Here is a 26,565-nt window from a genome sequence, read left to right as displayed (position 1 = left end):
AGGCTAAACCGAGAGAAAACATTGATTCAAAGGAGTAAACAGCTATGTTACTATTTATAGGGTAAAAATATGTAACAATCCAATGCATTTGACTAATTATAAGAGTTTGGGTTGAATTTGGAGTGTTTAGAAACCACTTTTACCCATTTTATCCCAAAATAGGCTAAAACAGAGAAAACAGGCTAAAACCGAGAGAAAACATTTACTCGAAGCAGTAAACAGCTATATTACTCTTTATAGGGTCAAAATATGTAACAATCCAATGAATTTGACTAATTATAAGAGTTCGGGTTGAATTTGAAGTGTTTACACACCTCTTTTACCCATTTTGTCCCGAAACAGGCTAAAACAGAGAAAACATTGATTCGAAGCACTAAACAGCTTTGTTACTGTTTATAGGGTCTGAATGTGTGACAATCTAATGCCTTTGACTAACCGTAAGAGTTCGGGATGAAATTGGAGTGTTTAGACAACACTTAAACCCGTTTTATCCCAAAACAGGCTTAAACATAGAAAACAGGCTAAAACCGAGAGAAAACATTGATTCAAAGGAGTAAACAGCTATGTTACTATTTCTAGGGTAAAAATATGTAACAATCCAATGCATTTGACTAATTATAAGAGTTCGGGTTGAATTTGGAGTGCTTAGACACCACTTTTACCCATTTTGTCCCAAAATAGGCTAAAACAGAGAAAACAGGCTAAACCGAGAGAAAACATTTACTCGAAGCAGTAAACAGCTATATTACTCTTTATAGGGTCAAAATATGTAACAATCCAATGAATTTGACTAATTATAAGAGTTCGGGTTCAATTTGAAGTGTTTACACACCACTTTTACCCATTTTGTCCCGAAACAGGCTAAAACAGAGAAAACATTTCTTCGAAGCAGTAAACAGCTTTGTTACTGTTTATAGGGTCAGAATGTGTGACAATTTAATGCCTTTGACTAACCGTAAGAGTTCGGGATGAATTTGGAGTGTTTAGACAACACTTAAACCCGTTTTATCCCAAAACAGGCTTAAAAAGAGAAAACAGGCTAAAACCGAGAGAAAACATTGATTCAAAGGAGTAAATAGCTATGTTACTATTTATAGGGTCAAAATATGTAATAATCCAATGCATTTGGCTAATTATAAGAGTTCGGGTTGTATTTGGAGTGTTTAGACACCACTTTTACCCATTTTGTCCCGAAACAGGCTAAAACAGAGAAAACAGGCTAAAACCGAGAGAAAACATTTACTCGAAGCAGTAAACAGCTATATTACTCTTTATAGGGTCAAAATATGTAACAATCCAATGAATTTGACTAATTATAAGAGTTCGGGTTGAATTTGAAGTGTTTACACACCACTTTTACCCATTTTGTCTCGAAACAGGCTAAAACCGAGAAAACATTGATTCGAAGCACAAACAGCTTTATTACTGTTTCTAGGGTCAGAATGTGTGAGAATACAAATGCATTTGACAAATTGTAAGAGTTCGCGATGAATTTGGAGTGTTTAGACAACACTTAAACCCGTTTTATCCCAAAACAGGCTTAAACAGAGAAAACAGGCTAAACCGAGAGAAAACATTGATTCAAAGGAGTAAACAGCTATGTTACTATTTATAGGGTAAAAATATGTAACAATCCAATGCATTTGACTAATTATAAGAGTTTGGGTTGAATTTGGAGTGTTTAGAAACCACTTTTACCCATTTTATCCCAAAATAGGCTAAAACAGAGAAAACAGGCTAAAACCGAGAGAAAACATTTACTCGAAGCAGTAAACAGCTATATTACTCTTTATAGGGTCAAAATATGTAACAATCCAATGAATTTGACTAATTATAAGAGTTCGGGTTGAATTTGAAGTGTTTACACACCTCTTTTACCCATTTTGTCCCGAAACAGGCTAAAACAGAGAAAACATTGATTCGAAGCACTAAACAGCTTTGTTACTGTTTATAGGGTCTGAATGTGTGACAATCTAATGCCTTTGACTAACCGTAAGAGTTCGGGATGAAATTGGAGTGTTTAGACAACACTTAAACCCGTTTTATCCCAAAACAGGCTTAAACATAGAAAACAGGCTAAAACCGAGAGAAAACATTGATTCAAAGGAGTAAACAGCTATGTTACTATTTCTAGGGTAAAAATATGTAACAATCCAATGCATTTGACTAATTATAAGAGTTCGGGTTGAATTTGGAGTGCTTAGACACCACTTTTACCCATTTTGTCCCAAAATAGGCTAAAACAGAGAAAACAGGCTAAACCGAGAGAAAACATTTACTCGAAGCAGTAAACAGCTATATTACTCTTTATAGGGTCAAAATATGTAACAATCCAATGAATTTGACTAATTATAAGAGTTCGGGTTCAATTTGAAGTGTTTACACACCACTTTTACCCATTTTGTCCCGAAACAGGCTAAAACAGAGAAAACATTTCTTCGAAGCAGTAAACAGCTTTGTTACTGTTTACAGGGTCAGAATGTGCGACAATTTAATGCCTTTGACTAACCGTAAGAGTTCGGGATGAATTTGGAGTGTTTAGACAACACTTAAACCCGTTTTATCCCAAAACAGGCTTAAACATAGAAAACAGGCTAAAACCGAGAGAAAACATTGATTCAAAGGAGTAAACAGCTATGTTACTATTTCTAGGGTCAAAATATGTAACAATCCAATGCATTTGACTAATTATAAGAGTTCGGGTTGAATTTGGAGTGTTTAGACACCGTTTTTACCCATTTTGTCCCAAATAGGCTAAAACAGAGAAAACAGGCTAAACCGAGAGAAAACATTTACTCGAAGTAGTAAACAGCTATATTACTCTTTATAGGGTCAAAATATGTAACAATCCAATGAATTTGACTAATTATAAGAGTTCGGGTTGAATTTGAAGTGTTTACACACCAGTTTTACCCATTTTGTCCCGAAACAGGCTAAAACAGAGAAAACATTTCTTCGAAGCAGTAAACAGCTTTGTTACTGTTTATAGGGTCAGAGTGTGTGACAATTTAATGCCTTTGACTAACCGTAAGAGTTCGGGATGAATTTGGAGTGTTTAGACAACACTTAAACCCGTTTTATCCCAAAACAGGCTTAAACATAGAAAACAGGCTAAAACCGAGAGAAAACATTGATTCAAAGGAGTAAACAGCTATGTTACTATTTCTAGGGTCAAAATATGTAACAATCCAATGCATTTGACTAATTATAAGAGTTCGGGTTGAATTTGGAGTGTTTAGACACCACTTTTACCCATTTTGTCCCAAAATAAAACAGAGAAAACAGGCTAAACCGAGAGAAAACATTTACTTGAAGCAGTAAACAGCTATATTACTCTTTATAAGGTCAAAATATGTAACAATCCAATGAATTTGACTAATTATAAGAGTTCGGGTTGAATTTGAAGTGTTTACACACCAGTTTTACCCATTTTGTCCCGAAACAGGCTAAAACAGAGAAAACATTTCTTCGAAGCAGTAAACAGCTTTGTTACTGTTTATAGGGTCAGAATGTGTGACAATTTAATGCCTTTGACTAACCGTAAGAGTTCGGGATGAATTTGGAGTGTTTAGACAACACTTAAACCCGTTTTATCCCAAAACAGGCTTAAACAGAGAAAACAGGCTAAAACCGAGAGAAAACATTGATTCAAAGGAGTAAATAGCTATGTTACTATTTATAGGGTCAAAATATGTAATAATCCAATGCATTTGGCTAATTATAAGAGTTCGGGTTGTATTTGGAGTGTTTAGACACCACTTTTACCCATTTTGTCCCGAAACAGGCTAAAACAGAGAAAACAGGCTAAAACCGAGAGAAAACATTTACTCGAAGCAGTAAACAGCTATATTACTCTTTATAGGGTCAAAATATGTAACAATCCAATGAATTTGACTAATTATAAGAGTTCGGGTTGAATTTGAAGTGTTTACACACCACTTTTACCCATTTTGTCTCGAAACAGGCTAAAACCGAGAAAACATTGATTCAAAGCACAAACAGCTTTATTACTGTTTCTAGGGTCAGAATGTGTGAGAATACAAATGCATTTGACTAATTGTAAGAGTTCGCGATGAATTTGGAGTGTTTAGACAACACTTAAACCCGTTTTATCCCAAAACAGGCTTAAACAGAGAAAACAGGCTAAACCGAGAGAAAACATTGATTCAAAGGAGTAAACAGCTATGTTACTATTTATAGGGTAAAAATATGTAACAATCCAATGCATTTGACTAATTATAAGAGTTTGGGTTGAATTTGGAGTGTTTAGAAACCACTTTTACCCATTTTATCCCAAAATAGACTAAAACAGAGAAAACAGGCTAAAACCGAGAGAAAACATTTACTCGAAGCAGTAAACAGCTATATTACTCTTTATAGGGTCAAAATATGTAACAATCCAATGAATTTGAATAATTATAAGAGTTCGGGTTGAATTTGAAGTGTTTACACACCTCTTTTACCCATTTTGTCCCGAAACAGGCTAAAACAGAGAAAACATTGATTCGAAGCACTAAACAGCTTTGTTACTGTTTATAGGGTCTGAATGTGTGACAATCTAATGCCTTTGACTAACCGTAAGAGTTCGGGATGAAATTGGAGTGTTTAGACAATACTTAAACCCGTTTTATCCCAAAACAGGCTTAAACATAGAAAACAGGCTAAAACCGAGAGAAAACATTGATTCAAAGGAGTAAACAGCTATGTTACTATTTCTAGGGTAAAAATATGTAACAATCCAATGCATTTGACTAATTATAAGAGTTCGGGTTGAATTTGGAGTGCTTAGACACCACTTTTACCCATTTTGTCCCAAAATAGGCTAAAACAGAGAAAACAGGCTAAACCGAGAGAAAACATTTACTCGAAGCAGTAAACAGCTATATTACTCTTTATAGGGTCAAAATATGTAACAATCCAATGAATTTGACTAATTATAAGAGTTCGGGTTCAATTTGAAGTGTTTACACACCACTTTTACCCATTTTGTCCCGAAACAGGCTAAAACAGAGAAAACATTTCTTCGAAGCAGTAAACAGCTTTGTTACTGTTTACAGGGTCAGAATGTGTGACAATTTAATGCCTTTGACTAACCGTAAGAGTTCGGGATGAATTTGGAGTGTTTAGACAACACTTAAACCCGTTTTATCCCAAAACAGGCTTAAACATAGAAAACAGGCTAAAACCGAGAGAAAACATTGATTCAAAGGAGTAAACAGCTATGTTACTATTTCTAGGGTCAAAATATGTAACAATCCAATGCATTTGACTAATTATAAGAGTTCGGGTTGAATTTGGAGTGTTTAGACACCACTTTTACCCATTTTGTCCCAAATAGGCTAAAACAGAGAAAACAGGCTAAACCGAGAGAAAACATTTACTCGAAGCAGTAAACAGCTATATTACTCTTTATAGGGTCAAAATATGTAACAATCCAATGAATTTGACTAATTATAAGAGTTCGGGTTGAATTTGAAGTGTTTACACACCAGTTTTACCCATTTTGTCCCGAAACAGGCTAAAACAGAGAAAACATTTCTTCGAAGCAGTAAACAGCTTTGTAACTGTTTATAGGGTCAGAGTGTGTGACAATTTAATGCCTTTGACTAACCGTAAGAGTTCGGGATGAATTTGGAGTGTTTAGACAACACTTAAACCCGTTTTATCCCAAAACAGGCTTAAACATAGAAAACAGGCTAAAACCGAGAGAAAACATTGATTCAAAGGAGTAAACAGCTATGTTACTATTTCTAGGGTCAAAATATGTAACAATCCAATGCATTTGACTAATTATAAGAGTTCGGGTTGAATTTGGAGTGTTTAGACACCACTTTTACCCATTTTGTCCCAAAATAGGCTAAAACAGAGAAAACAGGCTAAACCGAGAGAAAACATTTACTCGAAGCAGTAAACAGCTATATTACTCTTTATAAGGTCAAAATATGTAACAATCCAATGAATTTGACTAATTATAAGAGTTCGGGTTGAATTTGAAGTGTTTACACACCACTTTTACCCATTTTGTCCCGAAACAGGCTAAAACAGAGAAAACATTTCTTCGAAGCAGTAAACAGCTTTGTTACTGTTTACAGGGTCAGAATGTGTGACAGTTTAATGCCTTTGACTAACCGTAATAGTTCGGGATGAATTTGGAGTGTTTAGACAACACTTAAACCCGTTTTATCCCAAAACAGGCTTAAACATAGAAAACAGGCTAAAACCGAGAGAAAACATTGATTCAAAGGAGTAAACAGCTATGTTACTATTTCTAGGGTAAAAATATGTAACAATCCAATGCATTTGACTAATTATAAGAGTTCGGGTTGAATTTGGAGTGCTTAGACACCACTTTTACCCATTTTGTCCCAAAATAGGCTAAAACAGAGAAAACAGGCTAAACCGAGAGAAAACATTTACTCGAAGCAGTAAACAGCTATATTACTCTTTATAGGGTCAAAATATGTAACAATCCAATGAATTTGACTAATTATAAGAGTTCGGGTTGAATTTGAAGTGTTTACACACCACTTTTACCCATTTTGTCTCGAAACAGGCTAAAACCGAGAAAACATTGATTCGAAGCACAATCAGCTTTATTACTGTTTCTAGGGTCAGAATGTGTGAGAATACAAATGCATTTGACTAATTGTAAGAGTTCGCGATGAATTTGGAGTGTTTAGACAACACTTAAACCCGTTTTATCCCAAAACAGGCTTAAATAGAGAAAACAGGCTAAACCGAGAGAAAACATTGATTCAAAGGAGTAAACAGCTATGTTACTATTTATAGGGTAAAAATATGTAACAATCCAATGCATTTGACTAATTATAAGAGTTTGGGTTGAATTTGGAGTGTTTAGAAACCACTTTTACCCATTTTATCCCAAAATAGGCTAAAACAGAGAAAACAGGCTAAAACCGAGAGAAAACATTTACTCGAAGCAGTAAACAGCTATATTACTCTTTATAGGGTCAAAATATGTAACAATCCAATGAATTTGACTAATTATAAGAGTTCGGGTTGAATGTGAAGTGTTTACACACCTCTTTTACCCATTTTGTCCCGAAACAGGCTAAAACAGAGAAAACATTGATTCGAAGCACTAAACAGCTTTGTTACTGTTTATAGGGTCTGAATGTGTGACAATCTAATGCCTTTGACTAACCGTAAGAGTTCGGGATGAAATTGGAGTGTTTAGACAACACTTAAACCCGTTTTATCCCAAAACAGGCTTAAACATAGAAAACAGGCTAAAACCGAGAGAAAACATTGATTCAAAGGAGTAAACAGCTATGTTACTATTTCTAGGGTAAAAATATGTAACAATCCAATGCATTTGACTAATTATAAGAGTTCGGGTTGAATTTGGAGTGCTTAGACACCACTTTTACCCATTTTGTCCCAAAATAGGCTAAAACAGAGAAAACAGGCTAAACCGAGAGAAAACATTTACTCGAAGCAGTAAACAGCTATATTACTCTTTATAGGGTCAAAATATGTAACAATCCAATGAATTTGACTAATTATAAGAGTTCGGGTTGAATTTGAAGTGTTTACACACCAGTTTTACCCATTTTGTCCCGAAACAGGCTAAAACAGAGAAAACATTTCTTCGAAGCAGTAAACAGCTTTGTTACTGTTTATAGGGTCAGAATGTGTGACAATTTAATGCCTTTGACTAACCGTAAGAGTTCGGGATGAATTTGGAGTGTTTAGACAACACTTAAACCCGTTTTATCCCAAAACAGGCTTAAACATAGAAAACAGGCTAAAACCGAGAGAAAACATTGATTCAAAGGAGTAAACAGCTATGTTACTATTTCTAGGGTCAAAATATGTAACAATCCAATGCATTTGACTAATTATAAGAGTTCGGGTTGAATTTGGAGTGTTTAGACACCACTTTTACCCATTTTGTCCCAAAATAGGTTAAAACAGAGAAAACAGGCTAAAACCGAGAGAAAACATTTACTCGAAGCAGTAAACAGCTATATTACTCTTTATAGGGTCAAAATATGTAACAATCCAATGAATTAGACTAATTATAAGAGTTCGGGTTGAATTTGAAGAGTTTACACACCACTTTTACCCATTTTGTCCCGAAACAGGCTAAAACAGAGCAAACATTTCTTCGAAGCAGTAAACAGCATTGTTACTGTTTATAGGGTCAGAATGTGTGACAATTTAATGCCTTTGACTAACCGTAAGAGTTCGGATTGAATTTGGAGTGTTTAGACACCACTTTTACCCATTTTGTCCCAAAATAGGCTAAAACAGAGAAAACAGGCTAAAACCGAGAGAAACCATTTACTCGAAGCAGTAAACAGCCATATTACTCTTTATAGGGTCAAAATATGTAACAATCCAATGAATTTGACTAATTATAAGAGTTCGGGTTGAATTTGAAGTGTTTAAACATAGAAAACAGGCTAAAACCGAGAGAAAACATTGATTCAAAGGAGTAAACAGCTATGTTACTATTTCTAGGGTCAAAATATGTAATAATCCAATGCATTTGGCTAATTATAAGAGTTCGGGTTGTATTTGGAGTGTTTAGACACCACTTTTACCCATTTTGTCCCGAAACAGGCTAAAACAGAGAAAACGGGCTAAAACCGAGAGAAAACATTTACTCGAAGCAGTAAACAGCTATATTACTCTTTATAGGGTCAAAATATGTAACAATCCAATGAATTTGACTAATTATAAGAGTTCGGGTTGAATTTGAAGTGTTTACACACCACTTTTACCCATTTTGTCTCGAAACAGGCTAAAACCGAGAAAACATTGATTCGAAGCACAAACAGCTTTATTACTGTTTCTAGGGTCAGAATGTGTGAGAATACAAATGCATTTGACTAATTGTAAGAGTTCGCGATGAATTTGGTGTGTTTAGACAACACTTAAACCCGTTTTATCCCAAAACAGGCTTAAACAGAGAAAACAGGCTAAACCGAGAGAAAACATTGATTCAAAGGAGTAAACAGCTATGTTACTATTTATAGGGTAAAAATATGTAACAATCCAAAGCATTTGACTAATTATAAGAGTTTGGGTTGAATTTGGAGTGTTTAGAAACCACTTTTACCCATTTTATCCCAAAATAGGCTAAAACAGAGAAAACAGGCTAAAACCGAGAGAAAACATTTACTCGAAGCAGTAAACAGCTATATTACTCTTTATAGGGTCAAAATATGTAACAATCAAATGAATTTGACTAATTATAAGAGTTCGGGTTGAATTTGAAGTGTTTACGCACCACTTTTACCCATTTTGTCCCGAAACAGGCTAAAACAGAGCAAACATTTCTTCGAAGCAGTAAACAGCATTGTTACTGTTTATAGGGTCAGAATGTGTGACAATTTAATGCCTTTGACTAACCGTAAGAGTTCGGGATGAATTTGGAGTGTTTAGACAACACTTCAACCCGTTTTATCCCAAAACAGGCTTAAACAGAGAAAACAGGCTAAAACCGAGAGAAAACATTGATTCAAAGGAGTAAACAGCTATGTTACTATTTATAGGGTCAAAATATATAACAATCCAATGCATTTGGCTAATTATAAGAGTTCGGATTGAATTTGGAGTGTTTAGACACCACTTTTACCCATTTTGTCCCAAAATAGGCTAAAACAGAGAAAACAGGCTAAAACCGAGAGAAACCATTTACTCGAAGCAGTAAACAGCCATATTACTCTTTATAGGGTCAAAATATGTAACAATCCAATGAATTTGACTAATTATAAGAGTTCGGGTTGAATTTGAAGTGTTTACACACCACTTTTACCCATTTTGTCCCGAAACAGGCTAAAACCGAGAGAAAACATTTCTTCGAAGCAGTAAACAGCTTTGTTACTGTTTACAGGGTCAGAATGTGTGACAATCTAATGCCTTTGACTAACCGTAAGAATTCGGGATGAATTTGGAGTGTTTAGACAACACTTAAACCCGTTTTATCCCAAAACAGGCTTAAACATAGAAAACAGGCTAAAACCGAGAGAAAACATTGATTCAAAGGAGTAAACAGCTATGTTACTATTTCTAGGGTCAAAATATGTAATAATCCAATGCATTTGGCTAATTATAAGAGTTCGGGTTGTATTTGGAGTGTTTAGACACCACTTTTACCCATTTTGTCCCGAAACAGGCTAAAACAGAGAAAACGGGCTAAAACCGAGAGAAAACATTTACTCGAAGCAGTAAACAGCTATATTACTCTTTATAGGGTCAAAATATGTAACAATCCAATGAATTTGACTAATTATAAGAGTTCGGGTTGAATTTGAAGTGTTTACACACCACTTTTACCCATTTTGTCTCGAAACAGGCTAAAACCGAGAAAACATTGATTCGAAGCACAAACAGCTTTATTACTGTTTCTAGGGTCAGAATGTGTGAGAATACAAATGCATTTGACTAATTGTAAGAGTTCGCGATGAATTTGGTGTGTTTAGACAACACTTAAACCCGTTTTATCCCAAAACAGGCTTAAACAGAGAAAACAGGCTAAACCGAGAGAAAACATTGATTCAAAGGAGTAAACAGCTATGTTACTATTTATAGGGTAAAAATATGTAACAATCCAAAGCATTTGACTAATTATAAGAGTTTGGGTTGAATTTGGAGTGTTTAGAAACCACTTTTACCCATTTTATCCCAAAATAGGCTAAAACAGAGAAAACAGGCTAAAACCGAGAGAAAACATTTACTCGAAGCAGTAAACAGCTATATTACTCTTTATAGGGTCAAAATATGTAACAATCAAATGAATTTGACTAATTATAAGAGTTCGGGTTGAATTTGAAGTGTTTACGCACCACTTTTACCCATTTTGTCCCGAAACAGGCTAAAACAGAGCAAACATTTCTTCGAAGCAGTAAACAGCATTGTTACTGTTTATAGGGTCAGAATGTGTGACAATTTAATGCCTTTGACTAACCGTAAGAGTTCGGGATGAATTTTGAGTGTTTAGACAACACTTAAACCCGTTTTATCCCAAAACAGGCTTAAACAGAGAAAACAGGCTAAAACCGAGAGAAAACATTGATTCAAAGGAGTAAACAACTATGTTACTATTTATAGGGTCAAAATATATAACAATCCAATGCATTTGGCTAATTATAAGAGTTCGGATTGAATTTGGAGTGTTTAGACACCACTTTTACCCATTTTGTCCCAAAATAGGCTAAAACAGAGAAAACAGGCTAAAACCGAGAGAAACCATTTACTCGAAGCAGTAAACAGCCATATTACTCTTTATAGGGTCAAAATATGTAACAATCCAATGAATTTGACTAATTATAAGAGTTCGGGTTGAATTTGAAGTGTTTACACACTACTTTTACCCATTTTGTCCCGAAACAGGCTAAAACCGAGAGAAAACATTGATTCAAAGCAGTAAACAGCTTTGTTACTGTTTACAGGGTCAGAATGTGTGACAATCTAATGCCTTTGACTAACCGTAAGAGTTCGGGATGAATTTGGAGTGTTTAGACAACACTTAAACCCGTTTTATCCCAAAACAGGCTTAAACAGAGAAAACAGGCTAAAACCGAGAGAAAACATTGATTCAAAGCAGTAAACAGCTTTGTTACTGTTTACAGGGTCAGAATGTGTGACAATTTAATGCCTTTGACTAACCGTAAGAGTTCGGGATGAATTTGGAGTGTTTAGACAACACTTAAACCCGTTTTATCCCAAAACAGGCTTAAACATAGAAAACAGGCTAAAACCGAGAGAAAACATTGATTCAAAGGAGTAAACAGCTATGTTACTATTTCTAGGGTCAAAATATGTAATAATCCAATGCATTTGGCTAATTATAAGAGTTCGGGTTGTATTTGGAGTGTTTAGACACCACTTTTACCCATTTTGTCCCGAAACAGGCTAAAACAGAGAAAACGGGCTAAAACCGAGAGAAAACATTTACTCGAAGCAGTAAACAGCTATATTACTCTTTATAGGGTCAAAATATGTAACAATCCAATGAATTTGACTAATTATAAGAGTTCGGGTTGAATTTGAAGTGTTTACACACCACTTTTACCCATTTTGTCTCGAAACAGGCTAAAACCGAGAAAACATTGATTCGAAGAACAAACAGCTTTATTACTGTTTCTAGGGTCAGAATGTGTGAGAATACAAATGCATTTGACTAATTGTAAGAGTTCGCGATGAATTTGGTGTGTTTAGACAACACTTAAACCCGTTTTATCCCAAAACAGGCTTAAAAAGAGAAAACAGGCTAAACCGAGAGAAAACATTGATTCAAAGGAGTAAACAGCTATGTTACTATTTATAGGGTAAAAATATGTAACAATCCAAAGCATTTGACTAATTATAAGAGTTTGGGTTGAATTTGGAGTGTTTAGAAACCACTTTTACCCATTTTATCCCAAAATAGGCTAAAACAGAGAAAACAGGCTAAAACCGAGAGAAAACATTTACTCGAAGCAGTAAACAGCTATATTACTCTTTATAGGGTCAAAATATGTAACAATCAAATGAATTTGACTAATTATAAGAGTTCGGGTTGAATTTGAAGTGTTTACGCACCACTTTTACCCATTTTGTCCCGAAACAGGCTAAAACAGAGCAAACATTTCTTCGAAGCAGTAAACAGCATTGTTACTGTTTATAGGGTCAGAATGTGTGACAATTTAATGCCTTTGACTAACCGTAAGAGTTCGGGATGAATTTGGAGTGTTTAGACAACACTTCAACCCGTTTTATCCCAAAACAGGCTTAAACAGAGAAAACATTTCTTCGAAGCAGTAAACAGCATTGTTACTGTTTATAGGGTCAGAATGTGTGACAATTTAATGCCTTTGACTAACCGTAAGAGTTCGGGATGAATTTGGAGTGTTTAGACAACACTTCAACCCGTTTTATCCCAAAACAGGCTTAAACAGAGAAAACAGGCTAAAACCGAGAGAAAACATTGATTCAAAGGAGTAAACAGCTATGTTACTATTTATTGGGTCAAAATATATAACAATCCAATGCATTTGGCTAATTATAAGAGTTCGGATTGAATTTGGAGTGTTTAGACACCACTTTTACCCATTTTGTCCCAAAATAGGCTAAAACAGAGAAAACAGGCTAAAACCGAGAGAAACCATTTACTCGAAGCAGTAAACAGCCATATTACTCTTTATAGGGTCAAAATATGTATCAATCCAATGAATTTGACTAATTATAAGAGTTCGGGTTGAATTTGAAGTGTTTACACACCACTTTTACCCATTTTGTCCCGAAACAGGCTAAAACCGAGAGAAAACATTTCTTCGAAGCAGTAAACAGCTTTGTTACTGTTTATAGGGTCAGAATGTGTGACAATTTAATGCCTTTGACTAACCGTAAGAGTTCGGGATGAATTTGGAGTGTTTAGACAACACTTAAACCCGTTTTATCCCAAAACAGGCTTAAACAGAGAAAACAGGCTAAACCGAGAGAAAACATTGATTCAAAGGAGTAAACAGCTATGTTACTATTTATAGGGTAAAAATATGTAACAATCCAATGCATTTGACTAATTATAAGAGTTTGGGTTGAATTTGGAGTGTTTAGACACCACTTTTACCCATTTTGTCCCGAAACAGGCTAAAACAGAGAAAACGGGCTAAAACCGAGAGAAAACATTTACTCGAAGCAGTAAACAGCTATATTACTCTTTATAGGGTCAAAATATATAACAATCCAATGAATTTGACTAATTATAAGAGTTCGGGTTGAATTTGAAGTGTTTACACACCACTTTTACCCATTTTGTCTCGAAACAGGCTAAAACCGAGAAAACATTGATTCGAAGCACAAACAGCTTTATTACTGTTTCTAGGGTCAGAATGTGTGAGAATACAAATGCATTTGACTAATTGTAAGAGTTCGCGATGAATTTGGTGTGTTTAGACAACACTTAAACCCGTTTTATCCCAAAACAGGCTTAAACAGAGAAAACAGGCTAAACCGAGAGAAAACATTGATTCAAAGGAGTAAACAGCTATGTTACTATTTATAGAGTAAAAATATGTAACAATCCAAAGCATTTGACTAATTATAAGAGTTTGGGTTGAATTTGGAGTGTTTAGAAACCACTTTTACCCATTTTATCCCAAAATAGGCTAAAACAGAGAAAACAGGCTAAAACCGAGAGAAAACATTTACTCGAAGCAGTAAACAGCTATATTACTCTTTATAGGGTCAAAATATGTAACAATCAAATGAATTTGACTAATTATAAGAGTTCGGGTTGAATTTGAAGTGTTTACGCACCACTTTTACCCATTTTGTCCCGAAACAGGCTAAAACAGAGCAAACATTTCTTCGAAGCAGTAAACAGCATTGTTACTGTTTATAGGGTCAGAATGTGTGACAATTTAATGCCTTTGACTAACCGTAAGAGTTCGGGATGTATTTGGAGTGTTTAGACAACACTTCAACCCGTTTTATCCCAAAACAGGCTTAAACAGAGAAAACATTTCTTCGAAGCAGTAAACAGCATTGTTACTGTTTATAGGGTCAGAATGTGTGACAATTTAATGCCTTTGACTAACCGTAAGAGTTCGGGATGAATTTGGAGTGTTTAGACAACACTTCAACCCGTTTTATCCCAAAACAGGCTTAAACAGAGAAAACAGGCTAAAACCGAGAGAAAACATTGATTCAAAGGAGTAAACAGCTATGTTACTATTTATTGGGTCAAAATATATAACAATCCAATGCATTTGGCTAATTATAAGAGTTCGGATTGAATTTGGAGTGTTTAGACACCACTTTTACCCATTTTGTCCCAAAATAGGCTAAAACAGAGAAAACAGGCTAAAACCGAGAGAAACCATTTACTCGAAGCAGTAAACAGCCATATTACTCTTTATAGGGTCAAAATATGTATCAATCCAATGAATTTGACTAATTATAAGAGTTCGGGTTGAATTTGAAGTGTTTACACACCACTTTTACCCATTTTGTCCCGAAACAGGCTAAAACCGAGAGAAAACATTTCTTCGAAGCAGTAAACAGCTTTGTTACTGTTTATAGGGTCAGAATGTGTGACAATTTAATGCCTTTGACTAACCGTAAGAGTTTGGGATGAATTTGGAGTGTTTAGACAACACTTAAACCCGTTTTATCCCAAAACAGGCTTAAACAGAGAAAACAGGCTAAAACCGAGAGAAAACATTGATTCAAAGGAGTAAATAGCTATGTTACTATTTATAGGGTCAAAATATGTAATAATCCAATGCATTTGGCTAATTATAAGAGTTCGGGTTGTATTTGGAGTGTTTAGACACCACTTTTACCCATTTTGTCCCGAAACAGGCTAAAACAGAGAAAACGGGCTAAAACCGAGAGAAAATATTTACTCGAAGCAGTAAACAGCTATATTACTCTTTATAGGGTCAAAATATGTAACAATCCAATGAATTTGACTAATTATAAGAGTTCGGGTTGAATTTGAAGTGTTTACACACCACTTTTACCCATTTTGTCTCAAAACAGGCTAAAACCGAGAAAACATTGATTCGAAGCACAAACAGCTTTATTACTGTTTCTAGGGTCAGAATGTGTGAGAATACAAATGCATTTGACTAATTGTAAGAGTTCACGATGAATTTGGAGTGTTTAGACAACACTTAAACCCGTTTTATCCCAAAACAGGCTTAAACAGAGAAAACAGGCTAAACCGAGAGAAAACATTGATTCAAAGGAGTAAACAGCTATGTTACTATTTATAGGGTAAAAATATGTAACAATCCAATGCATTTGACTAATTATAAGAGTTTGGGTTGAATTTGGAGTGTTTAGAAACCACTTTTACCCATTTTATCCCAAAATAGGCTAAAACAGAGAAAACAGGCTAAAACCGAGAGAAAACATTTACTCGAAGCAGTAAACAGCTATATTACTCTTTATAGGGTCAAAATATGTAACAATCCAATGAATTTGACTAATTATAAGAGTTCGGGTTGAATTTGAAGTGTTTACACACCTCTTTTACCCATTTTGTCCCGAAACAGGCTAAAACAGAGAAAACATTGATTCGAAGCACTAAACAGCTTTGTTACTGTTTATAGGGTCTGAATGTGTGACAATCTAATGCCTTTGACTAACTGTAAGAGTTCGGGATGAAATTGGAGTGTTTAGACAACACTTAAACCCGTTTTATCCCAAAACAGGCTTAAACATAGAAAACAGGCTAAAACCGAGAGAAAACATTGATTCAAAGGAGTAAACAGCTATGTTACTATTTCTAGGGTCAAAATATGTAACAATCCAATGCATTTGACTAATTATAAGAGTTCGGGTTGAATTTGGAGTGCTTAGACACCACTTTTACCCATTTTGTCCCAAAATAGGCTAAAACAGAGAAAACAGGCTAAACCGAGAGAAAACATTTACTCGAAGCAGTAAACAGCTATATTACTCTTTATAGGGTCAAAATATGTAACAATCCAATGAATTTGACTAATTATAAGAGTTCGGGTTCAATTTGAAGTGTTTACACACCACTTTTACCCATTTTGTCCCGAAACAGGCTAAAACAGAGAAAACATTTCTTCGAAGCAGTAAACAGCTTTGTTACTGTTTACAGGGTCAGAATGTGTGACAATTTAATGCCTTTGACTAACCGTAAGAGTTCGGGATGAATTTGGAGTGTTTAGACAACACTTAAACCCGTTTTATCCCAAAACAGGCTTAAACATAGAAAACAGGCTAAAACCGAGAGAAAACATTGATTCAAAGGAGTAAACAGCTATGTTACTATTTCTAGGGTCAAAATATGTAACAATCCAATGCATTTGACTAATTATAAGAGTTTGGGTTGAATTTGGAGTGTTTAGACACCACTTTTACCCATTTTGTCCCAAAATAGGCTAAAACAGAGAAAACAGGCTAAACCGAGAGAAAACATTTACTCGAAGCAGTAAACAGCTATATTACTCTTTATAAGGTCAAAATATGTAACAATCCAATGAATTTGACTAATTATAAGAGTTCGGGTTGAATTTGAAGTGTTTACACACCAGTTTTACCCATTTTGTCCCGAAACAGGCTAAAACAGAGAAAACATTTCTTCGAAGCAGTAAACAGCTTTGTTACTGTTTATAGGGTCAGAATGTGTGACAATTTAATGCCTTTGACTAACCGTAAGAGTTCGGGATGAATTTGGAGTGTTTAGACAACACTTAAACCCGTTTTATCCTAAAACAGGCTTAAACAGAGAAAACAGGCTAAAACCGAGAGAAAACATTGATTCAAAGGAGTAAATAGCTATGTTACTATTTATAGGGTCAAAATATGTAATAATCCAATGCATTTGGCTAATTATAAGAGTTCGGGTTGTATTTGGAGTGTTTAGACACCACTTTTACCCATTTTGTCCCGAAACAGGCTAAAACAGAGAAAACGGGCTAAAACCGAGAGAAAACATTTACTCGAAGCAGTAAACAGCTATATTACTCTTTATAGGGTCAAAATATGTAACAATCCAATGAATTTGACTAATTATAAGAGTTCGGGTTGAATTTGAAGTGTTTACACACCTCTTTTACCCATTTTGTCCCGAAACAGGCTAAAACCGAGAAAACATTGATTCGAAGCACTAAACAGCTATGTTACTGTTTATAGGGTCAGAATGTGTGACAATTTAATGCCTTTGACTAACCGTAAGAGTTTGGGATGAATTTGGAGTGTTTAGACAACACTTAAACCCGTTTTATCCCAAAACAGGCTTAAACAGAGAAAACAGGCTAAAACCGAGAGAAAACATTGATTCAAAGGAGTAAATAGCTATGTTACTATTTATAGGGTCAAAATATGTAATAATCCAATGCATTTGGCTAATTATAAGAGTTCGGGTTGTATTTGGAGTGTTTAGACACCACTTTTACCCATTTTGTCCCGAAACAGGCTAAAACAGAGAAAACGGGCTAAAACCGAGAGAAAATATTTACTCGAAGCAGTAAACAGCTATATTACTCTTTATAGGGTCAAAATATGTAACAATCCAATGAATTTGACTAATTATAAGAGTTCGGGTTGAATTTGAAGTGTTTACACACCACTTTTACCCATTTTGTCTCAAAACAGGCTAAAACCGAGAAAACATTGATTCGAAGCACAAACAGCTTTATTACTGTTTCTAGGGTCAGAATGTGTGAGAATACAAATGCATTTGACTAATTGTAAGAGTTCACGATGAATTTGGAGTGTTTAGACAACACTTAAACCCGTTTTATCCCAAAACAGGCTTAAACAGAGAAAACAGGCTAAACCGAGAGAAAACATTGATTCAAAGGAGTAAACAGCTATGTTACTATTTATAGGGTAAAAATATGTAACAATCCAATGCATTTGACTAATTATAAGAGTTTGGGTTGAATTTGGAGTGTTTAGAAACCACTTTTACCCATTTTATCCCAAAATAGGCTAAAACAGAGAAAACAGGCTAAAACCGAGAGAAAACATTTACTCGAAGCAGTAAACAGCTATATTACTCTTTATAGGGTCAAAATATGTAACAATCCAATGAATTTGACTAATTATAAGAGTTCGGGTTGAATTTGAAGTGTTTACACACCTCTTTTACCCATTTTGTCCCGAAACAGGCTAAAACAGAGAAAACATTGATTCGAAGCACTAAACAGCTTTGTTACTGTTTATAGGGTCTGAATGTGTGACAATCTAATGCCTTTGACTAACTGTAAGAGTTCGGGATGAAATTGGAGTGTTTAGACAACACTTAAACCCGTTTTATCCCAAAACAGGCTTAAACATAGAAAACAGGCTAAAACCGAGAGAAAACATTGATTCAAAGGAGTAAACAGCTATGTTACTATTTCTAGGGTCAAAATATGTAACAATCCAATGCATTTGACTAATTATAAGAGTTCGGGTTGAATTTGGAGTGCTTAGACACCACTTTTACCCATTTTGTCCCAAAATAGGCTAAAACAGAGAAAACAGGCTAAACCGAGAGAAAACATTTACTCGAAGCAGTAAACAGCTATATTACTCTTTATAGGGTCAAAATATGTAACAATCCAATGAATTTGACTAATTATAAGAGTTCGGGTTCAATTTGAAGTGTTTACACACCACTTTTACCCATTTTGTCCCGAAACAGGCTAAAACAGAGAAAACATTTCTTCGAAGCAGTAAACAGCTTTGTTACTGTTTACAGGGTCAGAATGTGTGACAATTTAATGCCTTTGACTAACCGTAAGAGTTCGGGATGAATTTGGAGTGTTTAGACAACACTTAAACCCGTTTTATCCCAAAACAGGCTTAAACATAGAAAACAGGCTAAAACCGAGAGAAAACATTGATTCAAAGGAGTAAACAGCTATGTTACTATTTCTAGGGTCAAAATATGTAACAATCCAATGCATTTGACTAATTATAAGAGTTTGGGTTGAATTTGGAGTGTTTAGACACCACTTTTACCCATTTTGTCCCAAAATAGGCTAAAACAGAGAAAACAGGCTAAACCGAGAGAAAACATTTACTCGAAGCAGTAAACAGCTATATTACTCTTTATAAGGTCAAAATATGTAACAATCCAATGAATTTGACTAATTATAAGAGTTCGGGTTGAATTTGAAGTGTTTACACACCAGTTTTACCCATTTTGTCCCGAAACAGGCTAAAACAGAGAAAACATTTCTTCGAAGCAGTAAACAGCTTTGTTACTGTTTATAGGGTCAGAATGTGTGACAATTTAATGCCTTTGACTAACCGTAAGAGTTCGGGATGAATTTGGAGTGTTTAGACAACACTTAAACCCGTTTTATCCTAAAACAGGCTTAAACAGAGAAAACAGGCTAAAACCGAGAGAAAACATTGATTCAAAGGAGTAAATAGCTATGTTACTATTTATAGGGTCAAAATATGTAATAATCCAATGCATTTGGCTAATTATAAGAGTTCGGGTTGTATTTGGAGTGTTTAGACACCACTTTTACCCATTTTGTCCCGAAACAGGCTAAAACAGAGAAAACGGGCTAAAACCGAGAGAAAACATTTACTCGAAGCAGTAAACAGCTATATTACTCTTTATAGGGTCAAAATATGTAACAATCCAATGAATTTGACTAATTATAAGAGTTCGGGTTGAATTTGAAGTGTTTACACACCTCTTTTACCCATTTTGTCCCGAAACAGGCTAAAACCGAGAAAACATTGATTCGAAGCACTAAACAGCTATGTTACTGTTTATAGGGTCTGAATGTGTGACAATCTAATGCCTTTGACTAACCGTAAGAGTTCGGGATGAATTTGGAGTGTTTAGACAACACTTAAACCCGTTTTATCCCAAAACAGGCTTAAACAGAGAAAACAGGCTAAACCGAGAGAAAACATTGATTCAAAGGAGTAAACAGCTATGTTACTATTTATAGGGTAAAAATATGTAACAATCCAATGCATTTGACTAATTATAAGAGTTTGGGTTGAATTTGGAGTGTTTAGACACCACTTTTACCCATTTTGTCCCGAAACAGGCTAAAACAGAGAAAACGGGCTAAAACCGAGAGAAAATATTTTCTCGAAGCAGTAAACAGCTATATTACTCTTTATAGGGTCAAAATATGTAACAATCCAATGAATTTGACTAATTATAAGAGTTCGGGTTGAATTTGAAGTGTTTACACACCACTTTTACCCATTTTGTCTCGAAACAGGCTAAAACCGAGAAAACATTGATTCGAAGCACAAACAGCTTTATTACTGTTTCTAGGGTCAGAATGTGTGAGAATACAAATGCATTTGACTAATTGTAAGAGTTCGCGATGAATTTGGAGTGTTTAGACAACACTTAAACCCGTTTTATCCCAAAACAGGCTTAAACAGAGAAAACAGGCTAAACCGAGAGAAAACATTGATTCAAAGGAGTAAACAGCTATGTTACTATTTATAGGGTAAAAATATGTAACAATCCAATGCATTTGACTAATTATAAGAGTTCGGGTTGTATTTGGAGTGTTTAGACACCACTTTTACCCATTTTGTCCCGAAACAGGCTAAAACAGAGAAAACGGGCTAAAACCGAGAGAAAACATTTACTCGAAGCAGTAAACAGCTATATTACTCTTTATAGGGTCAAAATATGTAACAATCCAATGAATTTGACTAATTATAAGAGTTCGGGTTGAATTTGAAGTGTTTACACACCTCTTTTACCCATTTTGTCCCGAAACAGGCTAAAACAGAGAAAACATTGATTCGAAGCACTAAACAGCTTTGTTACTGTTTATAGGGTCTGAATGTGTGACAATCTAATGCCTTTGACTAACTGTAAGAGTTCGGGATGAAATTGGAGTGTTTAGACAACACTTAAACCCGTTTTATCCCAAAACAGGCTTAAACATAGAAAACAGGCTAAAACCGAGAGAAAACATTGATTCAAAGGAGTAAACAGCTATGTTACTATTTCTAGGGTCAAAATATGTAACAATCCAATGCATTTGACTAATTATAAGAGTTCGGGTTGAATTTGGAGTGCTTAGACACCACTTTTACCCATTTTGTCCCAAAATAGGCTAAAACAGAGAAAACAGGCTAAACCGAGAGAAAACATTTACTCGAAGCAGTAAACAGCTATATTACTCTTTATAGGGTCAAAATATGTAACAATCCAATGAATTTGACTAATTATAAGAGTTCGGGTTCAATTTGAAGTGTTTACACACCACTTTTACCCATTTTGTCCCGAAACAGGCTAAAACAGAGAAAACATTTCTTCGAAGCAGTAAACAGCTTTGTTACTGTTTACAGGGTCAGAATGTGTGACAATTTAATGCCTTTGACTAACCGTAAGAGTTCGGGATGAATTTGGAGTGTTTAGACAACACTTAAACCCGTTTTATCCCAAAACAGGCTTAAACATAGAAAACAGGCTAAAACCGAGAGAAAACATTGATTCAAAGGAGTAAACAGCTATGTTACTATTTCTAGGGTCAAAATATGTAACAATCCAATGCATTTGACTAATTATAAGAGTTTGGGTTGAATTTGGAGTGTTTAGACACCACTTTTACCCATTTTGTCCCAAAATAGGCTAAAACAGAGAAAACAGGCTAAACCGAGAGAAAACATTTACTCGAAGCAGTAAACAGCTATATTACTCTTTATAAGGTCAAAATATGTAACAATCCAATGAATTTGACTAATTATAAGAGTTCGGGTTGAATTTGAAGTGTTTACACACCACTTTTACCCATTTTGTCCCGAAACAGGCTAAAACAGAGAAAACATTTCTTCGAAGCAGTAAACAGCTTTGTTACTGTTTACAGGGTCAGAATGTGTGACAATCTAATGCCTTTGACTAACCGTAAGAGTTCGGGATGAATTTGGAGTGTTTAGACAACACTTAAACCCGTTTTATCCCAAAACAGGCTTAAACAGAGAAAACAGGCTAAAACCGAGAGAAAACATTGATTCAAAGCAGTAAACAGCTTTGTTACTGTTTACAGGGTCAGAATGTGTGACAATTTAATGCCTTTGACAATCCAATGAATTTGACTAATTATAAGAGTTCGGGTTGAATTTGAAGTGTTTACACACCACTTTTACCCATTTTGTCCCGAAGCAGGCTAAAACAGAGAAAACATTTCTTCGAAGCAGTAAACAGCTTTGTTACTGTTTACAGGGTCAGAATGTGTGACAATCTAATGCCTTTGACTAACCGTAAGAGTTCGGGATGAATTTGGAGTGTTTAGACAACACTTAAACCCGTTTTATCCCAAAACAGGCTTAAACATAGAAAACAGGCTAAAACCGAGAGAAAACATTGATTCAAAGGAGTAAACAGCTATGTTACTATTTCTAGGGTCAAAATCTGTAATAATCCAATGCATTTGGCTAATTATAAGAGTTCGGGTTGTATTTGGAGTGTTTAGACACCACTTTTACCCATTTTGTCCCGAAACAGGCTAAAACAGAGAAAACGGGCTAAAACCGAGAGAAAACATTTACTCGAAGCAGTAAACAGCTATATTACTCTTTATAGGGTCAAAATATGTAACAATCCAATGAATTTGACTAATCATAAGAGTTCGGGTTGAATTTGAAGTGTTTACACACCAGTTTTACCCATTTTGTCCCGAAACAGGCTAAAACAGAGAAAACATTTCTTCGAAGCAGTAAACAGCTTTGTTACTGTTTATAGGGTCAGAATGTGTGACAATTTAATGCCTTTGACTAACCGTAAGAGTTCGGGATGAATTTGGAGTGTTTAGACAACACTTAAACCCGTTTTATCCCAAAACAGGCTTAAACAGAGAAAACAGGCTAAACCGAGAGAAAACATTGATTCAAAGGAGTAAACAGCTATGTTACTATTTATAGGGTAAAAATATGTAACAATCCAATGCATTTGACTAATTATAAGAGTCTGGGTTGAATTTGGAGTGTTTAGACACCACTTTTACCAATTTTGTCCCAAAATAGGCTAAAACAGAGAAAACAGGCTAAACCGAGAGAAAACATTTACTCGAAGCAGTAAACAGCTATATTACTCTTTATAGGGTCAAAATATGTAACAATCCAATGAATTTGACTAATTATAAGAGTTCGGGTTGAATTTGAAGTGTTTACACACCAGTTTTACCCATTTTGTCCCGAAACAGGCTAAAACAGAGAAAACATTTCTTCGAAGCAGTAAACAGCTTTGTTACTGTTTATAGGGTCAGAATGTGTGACAATTTAATGCCTTTGACTAACCGTAAGAGTTCGGGATGAATTTGGAGTGTTTAGACAACACTTAAACCCGTTTTATCCCAAAACAGGCTTAAACAGAGAAAACAGGCTAAAACCGAGAGAAAACATTGATTCAAAGGAGTAAATAGCTATGTTACTATTTATAGGGTCAAAATATGTAATAATCCAATGCATTTGGCTAATTATAAGAGTTCGGGTTGTATTTGGAGTGTTTAGACACCACTTTTACCCATTTTGTCCCGAAACAGGCTAAAACAGAGAAAACGGGCTAAAACCGAGAGAAAATATTTACTCGAAGCAGTAAACAGCTATATTACTCTTTATAGGGTCAAAATATGTAACAATCCAATGATTTTGACTAATTATAAGAGTTCGGGTTGAATTTGAAGTGTTTACACACCAGTTTTACCCATTTTGTCTCGAAACAGGCTAAAACCGAGAAAACATTGATTCGAAGCACAAACAGCTTTATTACTGTTTCTAGGGTCAGAATGTGTGAGAATACAAATGCATTTGACTAATGGTAAGAGTTCGCGATGAATTTGGAGTGTTTAGACAACACTTAAACCCGTTTTATCCCAAAACAGGCTTAAACAGAGAAAACAGGCTAAACCGAGAGAAAACATTGATTCAAAGGAGTAAACAGCTATGTTACTATTTATAGGGTAAAAATATGTAACAATCCAATGCATTTGACTAATTATAAGAGTTTGGGTTGAATTTGGAGTGTTTAGAAACCACTTTTACCCATTTTATCCCAAAATAGGCTAAAACAGAGAAAACAGGCTAAAACCGAGAGAAAACATTTACTCGAAGCAGTAAACAGCTATATTACTCTTTATAGGGTCAAAATATGTAACAATCCAATGAATTTGACTAATTATAAGAGTTCGGGTTGAATTTGAAGTGTTTACACACCTCTTTTACCCATTTTGTCCCGAAACAGGCTAAAACAGAGAAAACATTGATTCGAAGCACTAAACAGCTTTGTTACTGTTTATAGGGTCTGAATGTGTGACAATCTAATGCCTTTGACTAACTGTAAGAGTTCGGGATGAAATTGGAGTGTTTAGACAACACTTAAACCCGTTTTATCCCAAAACAGGCTTAAACATAGAAAACAGGCTAAAACCGAGAGAAAACATTGATTCAAAGGAGTAAACAGCTATGTTACTATTTCTAGGGTCAAAATATGTAACAATCCAATGCATTTGACTAATTATAAGAGTTCGGGTTGAATTTGGAGTGCTTAGACACCACTTTTACCCATTTTGTCCCAAAATAGGCTAAAACAGAGAAAACAGGCTAAACCGAGAGAAAACATTTACTCGAAGCAGTAAACAGCTATATTACTCTTTATAGGGTCAAAATATGTAACAATCCAATGAATTTGACTAATTATAAGAGTTCGGGTTCAATTTGAAGTGTTTACACACCACTTTTACCCATTTTGTCCCGAAACAGGCTAAAACAGAGAAAACATTTCTTCGAAGCAGTAAACAGCTTTGTTACTGTTTACAGGGTCAGAATGTGTGACAATCTAATGCCTTTGACTAACCGTAAGAGTTCGGGATGAATTTGGAGTGTTTAGACAACACTTAAACCCGTTTTATCCCAAAACAGGCTTAAACATAGAAAACAGGCTAAAACCGAGAGAAAACATTGATTCAAAGGAGTAAACAGCTATGTTACTATTTCTAGGGTCAAAATATGTAACAATTTAATGCCTTTGACTAACCGTAAGAGTTCGGGATGAATTTGGAGTGTTTAGACAACACTTAAACCCGTTTTATCCCAAAACAGGCTAAACCGAGAGAAAACAGGCTAAACCGAGAGAAAACATTTACTCGAAGCAGTAAACAGCTATATTACTCTTTATAGGGTCAAAATATGTAACAATCCAATGAATTTGACTAATTATAAGAGTTCGGGTTGAATTTGAAGTGTTTACACACCAGTTTTACCCATTTTGTCCCGAAACAGGCTAAAACAGAGAAAATGGGCTAAAACCGAGAGAAAACATTTACTCGAAGCAGTAAACAGCTATATTACTCTTTATAGGGTCAAAATATGTAACAATCAAATGAATTTGACTAATTATAAGAGTTCGGGTTGAATTTGAAGTGTTTACACACCACTTTTACCCATTTTGTCTCGAAACAGGCTAAAACCGAGAAAACATTGATTCGAAGCACAAACAGCTTTATTACTGTTTCTAGGGTCAGAATGTGTAAGAATACAAATGCATTTGACTAATTGTAAGAGTTCGCGATGAATTTGGAGTGTTTAGACAACACTTAAACCCGTTTTATCCCAAAACAGGCTTAAATAGAGAAAACAGGCTAAACCGAGAGAAAACATTGATTCAAAGGAGTAAACAGCTATGTTACTATTTATAGGGTAAAAATATGTAACAATCCAATGCATTTGACTAATTATAAGATTTTGGGTTGAATTTGGAGTGTTTAGAAACCACTTTTACCCATTTTATCCCAAAATAGGCTAAAACAGAGAAAACAGGCTAAAACCGAGAGAAAACATTTACTCGAAGCAGTAAACAGCTATATTACTCTTTATAGGGTCAAAATATGTAACAATCCAATGAATTTGACTAATTATAAGAGTTCGGGTTGAATTTGAAGTGTTTACACACCTCTTTTACCCATTTTGTCCCGAAACAGGCTAAAACAGAGAAAACATTGATTCGAAGCACTAAACAGCTTTGTTACTGTTTATAGGGTCTGAATGTGTGACAATCTAATGCCTTTGACTAACCGTAAGAGTTCGGGATGAATTTGGAGTGTTTAGACAACACTTAAACCCGTTTTATCCCAAAACAGGCTTAAA

This window comes from Camelina sativa, chromosome 18 (genome assembly GCF_030686135.1).
Source record: "Camelina sativa cultivar CO46 ecotype springtype chromosome 18, ASM3068613v1".
NCBI lineage: Eukaryota > Viridiplantae > Streptophyta > Magnoliopsida > Brassicales > Brassicaceae > Camelina > Camelina sativa.
Note: the sequence above shows the minus strand (reverse complement) of the source record.